Source organism: Ambystoma mexicanum, chromosome 1q, assembly GCF_040938575.1.
Source record: "Ambystoma mexicanum isolate Mex_15411 chromosome 1q, UKY_AmexF1_1, whole genome shotgun sequence".
Classification (NCBI taxonomy): domain Eukaryota; kingdom Metazoa; phylum Chordata; class Amphibia; order Caudata; family Ambystomatidae; genus Ambystoma; species Ambystoma mexicanum.
In genome coordinates, this window is record NC_090922.1 from 595548749 (window position 1) to 595561189 (window position 12441).

Consider the following 12441-nt stretch of genomic DNA (forward strand, 5'->3'; position numbering starts at 1 on the left):
GGCCCTCGGGACAGCGTATCAACGTCATCGACACAGGACGCAGATGACGAAAATGTTTCCGAAGCAGCACAGCTGTGGTGATTACTGTCATAGATGTGGAATACGTCGGAGGAACATCCCATCGAAAGAACGTTACCAGGTAAGAAAGAAACTTGTTCTTCTGTTCATATTTCATTTACAATCACCAACCACATCCTTTCCTTAAAGCATATTCAAGAGATAATGGCGCAGCTGTAGTGGTGGCAAGCTTTTTCAATTCAGCTGAACATAGCATGGTAATAGCCAGCAACCAGTGATGAAACCGATTCTGCCATATGATTACTACTGATTATTCTCCTACCGTTCAATTATCTGAGGTTGCTTGGTATCCATGCTTAGAATACTGATACTATTTCATAAATTCTTGCTTTCCATAGTCCCCACTAGGAGCTTTTGACTCTGGGCTGACTTCACAAGCTGCAAACATCTGGCTTGTCAGTAGCAGGTTGTTGGGACAAAGAATAGTCAATTTAACGGGATGAATGTTATGAAAGTAACCCTGCCTTAGTTCAGTCAATACAGCATTTAGTAAAATCTGTATTAACTGCAGTGCAAAAAGTGTGGACTCTGTTCAGAATTGAGCCTTCGTCTTCATACAATAAATGAGGACCTAACTAAAACTTGTAGCTTGAGGTTTTTGTAGAGGACCCGGTCTATAAATGTCACGAGTGTGCTTAATCTCTCTAAGAGTAAAAGATCTGGGTGTCCCCAGGTTATGCTCTGAAAACTGATGGGCCAAAGCGATTGCCTTTGATCCATTGTCTCAGGTTGGCTGTCGTTGGCTGCTTATTTGTCCTGGACCAAATGCTGGTAGACTTATCATGACAAATAATCATCCAACAAGTATTGGACTCAGCACTATTAATATGATTGGTTATTTATAACACGCTTAATACCCAGAGGTTTCTAAGCGCGGAACCGGAGATCAAACCTGTTCTGCTCCGTGTCGTATTGCTTCCAAGGCGAGCACGTTGCCCATGAGCTATCCACCCGAGAAAGATTAAACTAAATTGGAGAATCACTAGAGGAAAACCGCTCTAATCCCAGGCTGCCTTGGGCACCTGGGATCTGCATGGATAGTCAAAAGGGCTCCATGATCCAGGAGCAGCAGAGACGAGGGGGTCAAAGGCAAGCAGTAGAATCTTTCCTTTTGCTGCTTCACTAGTGGCTTCCGACTGTCTGTACCAAGTAAACCTGAAATGGGGCAGAGAGAGGCGATGTGATGGGCTAGAAGTGGCAGTAATTGTGGAACAGCCAGGGAGTTGGACCCCTGGGGAACACAACAGGTAGAGCTAGAGGAGAGGAAGGACCCAAGGTGGACCTGGGAGGGTCGATTGGAGAGTTCAGCAAAGCCAGGGCCTGATCGGCGACACCCAGGTTATCACCAAGGCGGTTGAGCAGGATGGCATGATTGATGTGTTGAAGGCAGAAGAGAGATGACTAGGATGAGGAGACAGGGAGAGCAGGTCTTCACAGATGTTCAGAGGAGCAGGTTCCATGCTTCTGGCAGCTTTGAAGCCAGACTGATGGCCACGGAGACAACCAACTGATTCACTGTGAGGATTAAGATGGGAGATGGCCAGCTTTTCCAGGAGTTTGCCCAGGAAAGGAGTGATGGAGATTGGGTGGTAGTTAGCAGGGCAGGAGGGATCATCTGAGGATTTCTTAAGGGGGTGCACAAAGGGAGTGCTTCAGGGGGGGAGGAGTGGTTGCAGAAGTTGGCCAAAGCAGGAGCCAAGGTGTCAATGCGGTCCTTCATGGTTTTATAGGGACCAGGGTGAGCCTTTTCTGCGGACTTGGCTAGAAACTGTCTGGAGAGAACAGAGGAGAGGCAGACAAGGGTGGAGGGGTGGCTGGCGAAGGGCCAGAGGAAGATGTCCTGAGTTTCAGAGAGAAAATGAGAAGCCAGGGCCGTGCAGAGGGCCTGTGAGGGGGACAGGAGAGGTAGAGACTGCAGCAGGATTGGCCAGCTCCTTGCAGATTTGAGTTCGGCCGAGTAGTTGGATGCTGCAGAGACGCAGGCTTGGATGAGGACTCCCTTCTTGGTGTGGACAGAGCCGGTATTGACTTTATAGCAGGCGGCAGGCCAGTTTGTCAGAGGATGCACAGAAAGAGCACCATTTCCCCTCAGCCACCCTGCACTTGCCTTTAAGGGTGACTAGGTCTGAGTTTCACTTGGCTTTGGGCTTCAAGCCGATCCTCATGACAGGGGCAAGAACATCAAGAGTATCAGATATAGCAGAGTGGATCATGAAAGGGCTGTGTCAGGGTGTGAATCTGGGGGGGTGAGAAAGTGGCAGCTAAAGCCTCAACTGACGCACACTTAATGGGTCGGTGGCACTGCTTGAGTTGCCTTGGCCTGAGGGGTGGAGAGTGCTGGGAGGAAAGGAGAAAGTGATCACTCCAGGAGACAGGAGTGGTGAGAGGGATAGAAAGGGGAAGGTCTGAAGAGATCAGAACATCCAGAATGCGCCCTGCAGATTGAGTTGGGCCGGAAGCGAGAATAGAAAGGGTTAGAGGTCATGAACGAGAGGAAGGACAGGAAGCAGCCATGTGGATATTAGGAGTTGAGTGGTCGAGACCAGGAGGGAAGAGAGGGCCACCCACTCAGGAAGATCTGACCTGGTGGCCAGCAGATGGAAGCCACAGTAAGGGAATGGCTAGGAGAGAGCCTGCAGATGAAGCATTTGAAAGAGTAGGCCTGCGTAGGAATGACTGGCAGAATCCACTCGGGGCTAAACCCCCTCCAGAACAATTGGACCTGGGCGCGGAGAGTGTCTTGTAGCCATCAGGAAGGAAGAGATTCAAAGCTTGTACTATACCTTCAAAATGTCTAAATACTGTTGTATCTTGTGTTACTCTCGTGTATCTACGAACACGTAAACTGCAGTTTTATTAAAAATCTCACTGCTGTACTCGGAACTGTCCTGATACATTTTTTGTCAGAAGTCATTCACAGTAATGTGTACACACTTACCAAGGTTGTAACCCTCATAGGTGTGTGTTCACCCTTCGTTCATCAGCCAGGTATCCCATGGCCTTGCTCATTTTTGCTCTTTAATACGTGACTACCCACCTGGGTAGAGCAAGGCATCAACCAGGTGCCCTTTTTGATAAACATTTTAGAGCTGGCCATGAACCATGTCTCGGTGAGACCAATGACATCGAGGTCATGGTCTTCAAGGAGGCGGCAGATGTTAGGAGTGTTTGACAGCTGAGCAAGAGTTTAGAGTGGCAATATGGAGAAGGTTGCCGCCCTTGAAAGACTTCCGGGGAGGGGTCAAAATCAGAGATATGCCCTGCAGAGGTGTAGAAGAAGCCAGAGGGCTGGGAAGCAGAAGAGGAAGGGGTAGAGGGCAGGGTAGCCAAGGCAGTTGTGGAGGGGGACAGCAGGAGAAGGAAGGAATTTGAGGCGCAGGAAGCATCTATCGGAGAAGGTTGTCCTGAGGGCCATGGACCAAGACAGTCCCGTTGAGGTAAACGTTTGGCCTTAGAGGAGTGGAAGACGGCCAGGAGGGCCTCCCACCATTAATGGCAGAAAAGAGTGCAGAAAGCACAGACCATATGAAGAGTCCATGGGTCTGGCGAGGGAATGACAAAGGGGATGTTGGTGAGGGTTTGCCTGGAGGAAGCACTAGTATAGGTGTCGGCAATGGGGAGGCCTGGGTTGGAGACCAGGATGTCCTTTTTATACTTCTTCCTACCAGATTTAGTGAGGGGGAGCAGGATAGTCCAATAGTGAAGCGGTTAGAAAAGATGGAGACAGAGCACCATAGACTAGGGAGGCGAGGAAGGGAAGGGAAGGGAAGGGAGGGGTGGGGGTAGGGGCAGCAAGAACACCAGAGAAGGACTCTTGGGGGGGGGGGGGGGGGCAAGCAGACGAGACTGTAGTAGACAATTCGACAGAGCTCGAACAATGGAACAGTTTGCTAGATGAACTCTTTGCTAAGGAGGCAAAAAACAGACTGTGCAAGGCTTGTGACTGGCTTGTGACTGGAGAGATATCCATTGCCTCAATCTCAGGGTCTAAAATATCTCCACTGGCTCCCAGTAGCTGCAAGGATCACATTGAAATCCATCTGCATCATCCATAAGGCTGTCGCTATCTACAACATATTCACCAAATTCACTTTCCCCCCAGATCTTTATGCTAAGAGGGTGTCAATTCTCTGCATGGCGAGCGCTTCTTTGAACAGTGAGCTGGTGGTAATCTTTCCTCAGCTGGTTCCCTCTGGAACAGCCTCCCCCTTCCTCGGTCTTGAGCCAGATCTCCTAAAATTCCAGAAACTCCTCGAGACTTTCCTTTTCACCTTCCCTTGTTAAACCCTGTGTCCTGGGACCTGACAACCTCCCCCCCTAACTCTCTTGCTCCCCCCCCACTTCCAGCACTTGCCTTTGGGTGTCCACTGTGCTTTCTCACAAGCCTGCATTTATGTATTGGAGGGGGCCCCACTGTACCAAGTGATCTCTACCAGACACTTAACTGTTTGCAACAGACTCCCTTGCACTTCCCCTTTGGAACTCGGCACTCACTGGTGGCCCCCATCTCTCTGCACTTGCATGTTCTGAATGCTTGCAAAGACTAGTAGGACTTGTCTTTTCTCATGTTCCCTCTGTTGCTCTTTGGGTGAATTCCTTGATGTATAGACACGCCTTACATATGCACAATAAATGAAATGGTGGCAGGCTACATAGGTAGCCAAAAAACCATGATGGAGCACAGGGTGGTTTTCTGTTTGCTGGCCAGGAATGTACATGGCTATCAGCCTGCATCAGACCAGGAACTCTGGTGCAGACTGGTGGTCTGTGGTGAGTTAAGTTGCCAGGTGTATCCCTTTTTCAGTTGAATGGTGGTTCAGTCCTTGAAGGGTGTTGGTAGTTGTACAGATTATTCCATCCCTAATATGTGACTTTATGTAGTTCAATGCATAGTGTATTTTTGTATTGATAATGCGCCTTTACAGCCCCATGGTGTTTCTGTGCGCATCAAGATGAAAGGGCAACAGGTGTGGTGAAAAACAAATCAAATGTTCATACGAAGCCTTGAGCCATTCAGATCGTGCTAGTGCTGTAACATGAAAGCTAGGGGGTGGGGGAGGGGCACTGCAGGGACAACTAAGTAAAGTGCAAATATGACTGTAAATGAGGGCCTTTGTGCTATGTATTTGGGTATGAGAGGCTTCCACGAGGTGAGTCGACTGCTCGGTCTTGAAGACGGACCAGCCAAAAGTGACCATGGTTTTCTTTTTTTGGGGTCTATAGGTCCAGTTAGTTACCTTGTAAATGGCCATCTGTTTTCTTGCACGTAACAGGTGGCAGTGTAGTTCTCGGTACTGTCTCGCCCGGTAGGGGTGTAAATGGCTTTATTCTACCTGGTGCCTGTTAGGTTAGGGAGGAGAGGCCGGCATGATTTTAGTGATGAGAGGAAAGGATTGCAGGACTACCAGAGGTGGCCTGCTGCGCCTAGGCTTTTGAAAGGGTTAAAGGACAGTTGATAGCTTGCAGGATATCCATGCTGTGGCAGGGAAAGGAGAGGCTGTGGTCTGTTCTCTGGCTACTATAATTCATGTGAGTCCACACTAACTCTCATGGGGTGCTTGCTTGCTTCGGGAAGATGGGAATAAATAGTTGTTACTAGACTAATGCAGTGAACTTTTGACTCCTCAGGAAATGTTGCTGGTCCTGCTAGAATGAAGCCCAAGGGACTGCATAAACCCTTAGGTGATTTGGCATTCTTAGTAATTGTACCGTATACCTGTATGATAATAACTTGAACTCTCTGATGAAACGCGATTAACTGACAATCCTACTTTCTTATGTTTTGCTGCGGGTAAGATGACACCTATTAGTTTCTTTTCACTTTCCATAGCTGCTGATCAAATGCGACACTAATGGTTAATAAGATTCCTTTTGGAGCAGGGGGCCTGGAAAATTGATACATTATCTGTAAAACGTGATTAAAATAATTCTTGCACAATGGAGTGGTCTTAATTGTCTGGCATCTTCTTTAATGAAACACCACTGATGTGCTCACTTTACCTCCCATGGTGCCACCTGCTATTATAAACTTTTAGCACAGCACGATGTTCAGGCCACTCCACACCAGGGAGTGAGGTTTTTAAGTTTTTGACGCCAGACATTTAGTTTGTGGGATACTGCAACCTATTTTTGCATGGATTGTGCACTCACAGGGCAGCTCCATACACTGAGCTGCTCACATTTGCTTAAATCTTCTTCATTGATTTTTATTTGTTGGTAGCGCCCAAAACCCAGAGGTTTCAAAGCACTAAGAAGGCAGTACATAGTGAGTTAACAATGGTTGAAAACTGGTTACATTTCAGCAAAAGTATTTAGTCATGTTCATAAGTGGACAATGGGCTGTACAAGTTGCATGTATTTGTGAAATAGTGAGGATGTGATTGTGGTTCCCCAGAAGAGTGTTACCAAGGAGCTTGGATTGTTGCCACTTTTTCCAGATAACTGGTATGTGGCACAACTCCTGCAGTGACTTTCTACTTGCACCCCCATCTTGGGCCAGTAGAAGTGCATGGCTAACCTTTGCGTGGTTGTCTTGATGCCAAGGTGACCAGCAATGGGGAACTTCATGCGCCAGCTGCAAGAGGAAGGGTCTTGCATGAAGGGGAACAGCCAACCTCCTATGCATTTTCCAATGCATCAGTTCACTATATTTTACACAACCTACATTTCTCAGCACACAAGTCCCTGGGTAGTTTGTGTGCACTGCTGGCTGCAGCTACACAAGCTGCGCTGACATCACGATAATTCCAACTTTTTAATGTTGGGCTTTACTCTGGTGCAACATTCATAGTGTTCTGGACATGGAATACTTGAAACCATGCAGTCACCTTGAGCAATTTATTCAGTTGCTAGTCTGATACAGATTTGAAGAAGTGGATACTATGAGATGCAGTTTTAGGGGTTGTTCAGGGGCAATTGGGGTTGAGAAGGTAGAAATACAATGAGGGCCCAGTATAACTTGGGCAAACATCAGAAATTGACAGGGTGGGGGGGGGGATTAGACATGTATCTGAAGTTGATATGCCTTAAGCTTAGATGGCAGAATAAGTGATGTTGTATTTGGGCATTGCAAGCTCAAAAGCGCTGAGTTAATCATTGGATTTGTAGTGAAGGGACCAATGGGGTGAAAAGATAGTTGGGAGGGGGTCAGAGGGGGGTGGCAGCACAGTTTCTGATGCCAAAGCTACTGATCTTGCGTGTAGACCTACCTGTGGAGGGAATTCACTTTTTTGGTTTTGAGGGGCTAATCCCACCCAATCATGCTTTCAAATGAAAGTGGGATAATGCTGAAATTAAAGCTGTTGCAAAAATACTTTTACTTATCACGCTGACCAAGTGCGATTCGTTACAGGGTGAAGACAGCTATTGACCTCTGGCAGGAAAACCTGCTGTTTTGCTGAGTGCCCCAAAAGGACTTGGTGAACAGGCAACCATTATTTGACTTAGCCTGTGCCTGTTCCCCCGCTTGACTGAAGTAGCTGTCCGCTTGAAAACCACTTTTGGCTGTGCTCCCACCCTACTGTTTGACTTTACACCTATCACTCATTTCGACTACTATGCCAGTGGATCAGGTTCAGAACTGTACTTTGCAGCATACCTGATGCACTGTGCCTCTTTCAGCTTTGGCTAAACCTTGGAACTTGGTGTGCAATGGCTGCATTGTTCTTTCTGCCTTACAAAAATCGAACTTGATTTGGCGGTGTACTTGATGTTGCCATTTTTAAAATCGATTCTTGTTGGGTGCACAACTTTGGTACTAACAGCCGTCTGCTGTTGAAACATCCTGCATTAACGGCCTACCTTGCCGTCTGCCCCCACCACTCTTAACTTCGGTACACTTTGTTTTTGTGCCACACCCCATGTACTTCAGTCTGGTAAGTGTCCTCACTGCAGCTAGCCATGACGCTACATATCTTCTATCTTCTCAAACTGCTTCTCTATTTCCGATCCCTCTCCTATCACAAAATCTGGCCGGAAGAAAATTAAGGAGATACTTGGCTCCAACCCAGGCCTTCCTATTGCAGACACTGTTTCTTGACTTCCACCAGAGACTCGCACCTCCTTTGTTGCCTCACCCGACCAACGGACCTGGTACATGGTTGCCTTTCTCGTATCGCTTCTTCTCCCATTAATGGTGGCACCCTCTGGTCCCCAACCTTCTCTGACAGGCTCCTGCTTTTGCAAACCTTACCTCTCCCACTGCACGGGTGCCCTTGCCTCAGTGTCCAGCTCTCGTCGGCATTGGCACCTACGCAATCCTCCATTATCCTTCTGGCTCTCTTGCCAACCGCGGAAGACTTTGAAAGATGGCATGCTGGTCCATATTTCTACGCTCAACTCTCGCTCTGCTGTCAAACGCTATCTGACATTTGCAATCTCCTTGAACACATGGCTCTAGATGTGCTCAACATTACAGAGACAAGAGAACAGGAGGGAGTGGCGCTTGTCTTCTCAGAATGGATACCTGTGTCCATCACTACTGCTTGTGATTAGTCTGCAGGCCCCCACTCGCCTAAATCTTCTCTCCTTATTCTATTGGCGACCAGGACAGTCCACGTTCTTCCTCTCGGAATGGGCTAACCTGGCCTCTCAACTCCTGCTGCGTGGTCTAAAAATCCATCTGGACTCTCCTGATGCTCGGGACCTTTCCACAACCTCTCTCCCTCTCCTACCTTCTGGCTGCATGCACACAGCCAGCCACTCTTTGGATGCTCTTATCTCTACTGACATCCCTCTCGCTATCCCTCTCTTGGACAGACCACTCTCTTGCATCGGTGCGGCCACTCTGTTTCGAAGTAACCAGACCCATGAAGAGTGTCAGCAGCTGTCTTTAAATCCACCTGCTCTCTGCCTCCTCCTACTGCTGCAGCTGACTCCCAGCCTGACGCAAGCCCTTGCTAACTTCAATCTATCTCCCTTCACCCTTGATACTCTTGCTGCTGTCATGAGGGTCCGACTGAAGCCTTCCAAAAAGTGCAACTCTAGTATGACTGATCTGGCTTCTCTTAAATATAAGTGTAGGGAAGCTGAGCGGAAATGCAATTAGTTATATCAGCTGCATCAAACACGGGCAAACTTTTCAGTCTGGAAGGGACTGGCCAATCCTGCAGCATCCTCTTCCATCACCCAAGAAGGACCTTTGCTCAGCCCTGGCTCCACACTTCACAGCAAAAACCCAAGACCACCTCTCACTCCCACATCATACACCAACACCTCTGGAGCCTGCCTTGGCTCCTCCACCACTTCTCACTCCCATCACACCAGATGAGGTTTTCAGACAAGTCTGATTTATGAAGGCCTTATCCAAACAGGCGGACCCTTGCCCCTCCAAAACCAGGAGGACACCATTGACTAGCTTCAGCCTTGACTGATCTCTGCAATCTCTTTTGCCACTGGAGTTTTCCCAGTGTCTCTTGAGCACGCCCTTGTGCACCCTCTGCTTAAGAAAACCTCTGCCCACCCCCTTCATTCTTGCAAACTATAGCCTCTTCCCCATCACCCCTTTCCTGGCAAACTCCTGGAGAAGTTGGCTCACCCTCCCCACTGAATCTGCTATTTGCCTCCACAACCATCACTCTGGCTTTAGAGCCTCCAGAGGCGCGGAAACTGCTTCTGAACACCTGTGAATACCTGCTCTCAAGTCTTGACCCACTCCCTCTGTCATTCTTTTCAACCTCATCTGCCACGGTAAACCACAACATCCTGATCGCACGTCTGACACCCCGGGAATCACAGGTCCGGCTCTGGCATGGTTAACAATCATTTCTGAACGCCCATCCCAAGTGAAACTTAATCACTCCACCTCTGGCTTTCCCAGGGTTCTAACCTGTCCCCATAGGTGAATGTCCATGGCTGCCCAGGCAGCCATTTTCTCCTCTAACTTCCAGTGTTATGCGGATGACATGTAACTCTCCTTCAGGCTACCCTCGGCCACCTCCTCTACCTCGCTCATATCTGACTCCACAATTTAGTGATGGTGTGCTTCAAATGACCAATGCCGCAACGCTAGTGATACTGAGATCGTTTGCATTGGGACTCCTGCTTTCCCACTTTCACTCTGGCTGGCCTTCCTTGGCCCTGCACCCACCTGTGAGGCAAAAAAGGTTGGTCATTTTTGCATCTACTATCCTGCTCCACTCACATCTCAGGCATTTCTAAAGTCCAACGACCAGCTTCACCTCCTCAGGGGTGCTCTTCCTTTTCTCACCTTCCCCCAGCGGGTCACTGGCCGAGCCCTGGTTAAGGCTGGACTACTGCAATAGCCTCTCAACCTCCCTGCCGCTGCTTTGCGCCCTTTGCAACACATCCAGAATAGAACCTCAAGACTTATCCTTGGCCTCGAGCCCAGGGACTGCATCTCTGGCGCTGAAATCCTTTCACTGGTTCCCTGTGGCTGCAAGGATCAAGTTCAAGATCCTCTGTATTGGCCACAAGGCTTTCTGGGGCCTTGGACCTACCTATCTGCAACATGCCTTCCTAAATGCTGTCCTTCCCAAGTCCTCCTCTACCTCCAACCTTCTGTGAGTGAGCCGGTTCTCCAAGCAGATTTGGAGGGAGATGTTCATTCTCAGCAGGGGCCTCCCTCTGGAACAGTCTCCCTGCTGATCTCCTAAAATTCCGGACACTTCTTTTCTCCTCTCCCCCCCTGCTAACCTCTCTGCTCTATGCCTCTCACCCTCCTTTTCCACACAGCCTGCTGACTGGCTGCCTGGTCTACCTCACAGCTCCTGGACACCCTTGCCAGTCCTCACACTTGCCTCATTACTGCACTTGGTCAATGACTTGAGTGGCATCTCTCAGCACTTAACCCAGTTTCTCACTGGGTGCACTTACTCCCACTGCACTCGTTATCCCCCCTTCCCTGTACTGACTGTGCACTTACACAATCTAAATGTACCATGCCTTTGAACCTGGTCTATCCTCCCTATCTCCCCTACTTGCATGGTGGTGCAGAAATGCACTTGAAAAAACTGCAGAATAGTCGTCGGAACTATTTGCTGTTATCTACACCATTAACTGTACTATAAGCTCTTACTCTGCCTGTGCAGACTTGTACCGTTAAGAAATTCAAGGGCTCTGAATAACTTTTTCTCTGCTTGTGCCCTCATTACCATACCATTGGTTTAGCTTCAGGCAGTTGAGTTGGGCGTACAAGGCCAAAAGTGGACTTTGCAGTTTGTCTGCCTCATTTACAGACTGTCTAGATAAGATTGAGTGTAAGCTCTGAGCGCGAAGCACTCTTGTTTTGCTAAGCTAGTGTGTTAGTAGGACTGAGCAGGAAAAGTGCAAGAGAGCAGTGGTGCACTGTTGGCAGCTTCAGTTAGGTTAACACTATTTGCTGCGCTTGGGTGTGGTTTTTGGTTGGTAGCAGTCGTCTTCTGGTTGCAGTGTAGTTTGAGCAGTTTGGTGTGCTTTAGAGTAATGGTTGTTAGGTTAGTTTGCGAGGTGTATGCAGAAGTTATTTTTATTTTTTAGTGGGTTGGGTAGTGGCATTGCTATCTAGATGTGATGCCTGCTAAATTATTTCTAGTTGTGGCACATGAATATCTCAATTTCTATCTAAATGTGGCATTGGCTAATCACAAATCCTGTTTTATGTGATGCAGGCGAATATTCCCAATTTTAAGTCACGCAAGCTATTGCTCCGTTTTTTCTGGAGTGGCTAGCAGTTAGGATACAGTTCATGTAGATGTGAGATGGCTAGGCAATACAGTTGAAGGGTTAGTGGATATATATGGGTCAACAGTTGCTATAGAGTGGTACATCATGCAGGCTTCAAGCTAATGAGTCGTGGGGAAGAGGTAGGAGAGAGGTGGGCCAGTTTAGTGGGGTGTAGTATTGCTGTGCCCCCGTCTCCACACCGGCTTTGTCTATTGCTACTGGTTGACTGCTTCCTGCTGACACCATCTGGAGCTGCCCTTTTCTGTGCGGGCCCTCGGCCAAGGGCTGCCTGGGCAAAGCTCCCCTGAGTGGAAGTCTTTCCCTGGCCAATCGGGGAGTCGGAGAAAGGGAGAACAAGCAAGCTGGGTGCTTTGCAAGCAGGGGAAGGCAGAGTTGCAATTTAACCAATCCAAATGGTAGGGGCCACTGTCGTTGCCCTCATAAGGGCAGAAGGCAGGCAAAACTGGCCAATCGGGGGAGGGTGGGCAGGGAGGAGTCTAAGGGTAAGGAGCAGAGCAGCGAGAAAGTGCGAAAGCAAGAGATGGAGACAATTTGGAGGCAGGCACAGGGAATTGTAAGCTTATACAGGGTTCGAAATTGCTGGGAGTTGGGATCCATTTAGCTCTGGCTTCTACTCTAGTAGAGCCTGGTTAACTTGAAACCGTTACTAGGAGCTACTTTTGGCTCCCCGGGCCAACTGGT

The 12441-nt window shown here is 48.6% G+C and overlaps 1 non-coding gene across 1 annotated transcript; it reads left to right on the forward strand.

Annotated features, from left to right (window-relative positions):
• The first annotated feature begins 287 nt into the window (after positions 1 to 287).
• LOC138565438 (small nucleolar RNA SNORD47) lies at positions 288 to 359 on the forward strand. Its single transcript, XR_011301311.1, has one exon. It is a non-coding gene; the product is annotated as a small nucleolar RNA SNORD47 (small nucleolar RNA).
• The last annotated feature ends 12082 nt before the right edge of the window (positions 360 to 12441 follow it).